Genomic DNA, 2,603 nt, shown 5'->3' with positions numbered 1-2,603 from the left:
CTATCTTTTCAACTTAATTTTTATATTTTCCCATATGATCTCTGTACTTTGCCCAGCCCCAAATCTATTCTTTGTCTGAGATCACTGATAGTCTATAGGAATTCCATGGAAATTCATCACTTTGGCATAGAAATTTTTTAATAATCTTTGTACCAAAAACTTACATTTTTTCATTTCCTTTCTGTCTTCTTGACTTGCATATGGAATCTCTTTCTATGTCATATCTTGATTATGAACAAATTAAGTGTGGATTATTTGGGAATTTTTGTTTTCTTCCTAAATCACTGTCCCTTTGTTTATTGATTGATACTATTTCCTGATAACCCACAGAGAAAATGAAACTTCAGATGGAATGATTGGCATTGGCTAGACCTTTCTGTCCACACATTTGGGCTACAGAAGTGGTTTTCAGTGCACTGAATTTCTGAAAACAGATTAAAGCAGTAAACAAATCTGGAACACTAGCAGATCCATGTTCTGAACCTGGGTGCAGTGATTCCAGTTCTCATCCATTCCAGGCCTGTTGTCATGAGGTAGACACTACTGACCGATTGCCATTGCTGAGACCCACAGACCTGTAAGATAATGACCATTAGCTCTACATAGTGAAGAATGTCGAGAGAGTAACACTGCCTATATCTTGCTTCCTCAGTTCTCAGGCTCTCCTGGTTGAATCAACCAGTTCATTTTCTGAAAAATTTCATTTATCTGGAATTAAAATATAAGCTTCATTTCTATCCAAGCAGACATTAAACTTCTTTGCATTCGCCAGGGGTGAATAGACCATGCATAATATCTTTGGTCAAATGTTCCATTTGATCCCACAATCCCATACTACTTATCTACACAGAGAAAAAAAATCATTTTACGCATAAGGACATTTGCAATAGAATATCCATTGCACCCAATTAACAACCACCAAGATGTAGAATCAACCCAAGTGCCTGTCAACTCATGAATGGATTAATAAATTGTGGACTATGTATACCATGGAATAGTATTCAGCCATAAAAACTGATGGAGACTTTATGTTTTTTTATATTAACCTGGATGGAGTTGAAGAACATTTTTTTATACTAAAGTCTCACAAAAATGGAAAAACAAGTATCCAGTGTACACAATAAAAAACTACACCCCACAGGAAAAAAAAAGCACAATGAAACTCAAGGGGGGAGAAGGGAAAGAGGAAGGGGATTGGTAAGCTCTCACTTTATGGGCATAATGTAAGGGCATACTGCAAACTCCTGGGTGAAGAACTTATCTATGACTTGAACTTTACCCAAGAAACGCAAACAATGTAACTTAAACATTTGTACCCTCCTATCAATCTGAACGAAAAAAAATAAAAATAAAAGCTATACAACATGAAAAAAGTGACCATTATCATAACCTATCTATCTTTGATAGCCCAATAAGTTGTATTAAACAGACTTAGTCACAATATAGAAATTGACTTGTTTTATACTTTTATGATGTATCATGTATCACTTAGCCTTCATTACAACCTACATTTTTGATCATTTTATTATAAAATACACTCCAAAAGATCTAATCTTACTAATTCCTCAGGTTCCATTCAAAAGCTTCAAAAGGATCAGTGAATAATGTTTGAAAATCTTCATGTGCTATTTTTTGTGTGTGCGGTTTACTTATGTCTGCTTTTTAAAATAACTTAGCCCCATTCAGTTGTGCATAGTATTGGTGATCTAAAACTATTTGAAGCTACTAATAGTGCAGAATGAACAGGAACAAGCAATAATTAATGCAGAAGAAAGCAGAAGGCACTATTTTCAAGAGTGCCTGTTAGATGCCATAACAGTCAAAGCTGCATTTCTGGAGTAATAATTGACTACTTTCTAACCTATGATGTTTTCTAAAATTGGCAAATGTTGCATTAAACCCATTGGATGATCAACTAAGTAGATTACTCATTCCAGTAATACAATGCCACAGTTTATTTATTTATGTGTTTTTTAATTAAATCATAACTATGTACATTGATGCAATCATGGAGTACAATGTGTTGGTTTTATATACAATTTGAAATATTATGGACCCAATGTTCCTTTTCTTTACTGGTCTTTGGTCTTTCAGGCACATAGAGTTGTATAGGAGATTGTAAAGTCTTCTTAAAGCCACCTTTGAGAGTACTCTAGATGTATAGTTTTCTGTCATCATTTATATGTATCCTTCTCTTGTATCACATTTTGGAATAGATGGTGTTTAAAAGTCTTGTCTGAAGTTCTACTTTCTCTACATAAGTTTCTATAACATAATAAACTTTTCATACACTGATATCCAGAATGAGGCTTGTTCCCTGTCTCCTAAGAGACCTTTCAGGATGGTACTAGGTTAAGTGACGTGCTGAAGCTGTACAGCCCCAGTGAGTTAGGGTGTGTGCCTAGTTATTGAACAATACCTCCAAACCTCCATAACCATACTTCATACTCTCTAAGCTGTAGCTCTTTGCATACTTCACTCCTCTGGTAATGATTTTTCATCAAGGAATATATTCACCACTGAGAAAAGCATTTTGTGGTACATATCTCAGAGACTTCTCCTAAAACATGTCCATTATTGCTATTTTTTTTTTTTTTTTTTTT

This window comes from Otolemur garnettii, unplaced genomic scaffold (assembly GCF_000181295.1).
Source record: "Otolemur garnettii isolate 467f Iridium unplaced genomic scaffold, OtoGar3 scaffold00100, whole genome shotgun sequence".
Classification (NCBI taxonomy): Eukaryota; Metazoa; Chordata; class Mammalia; order Primates; family Galagidae; genus Otolemur; species Otolemur garnettii.
Note: the sequence above shows the minus strand (reverse complement) of the source record.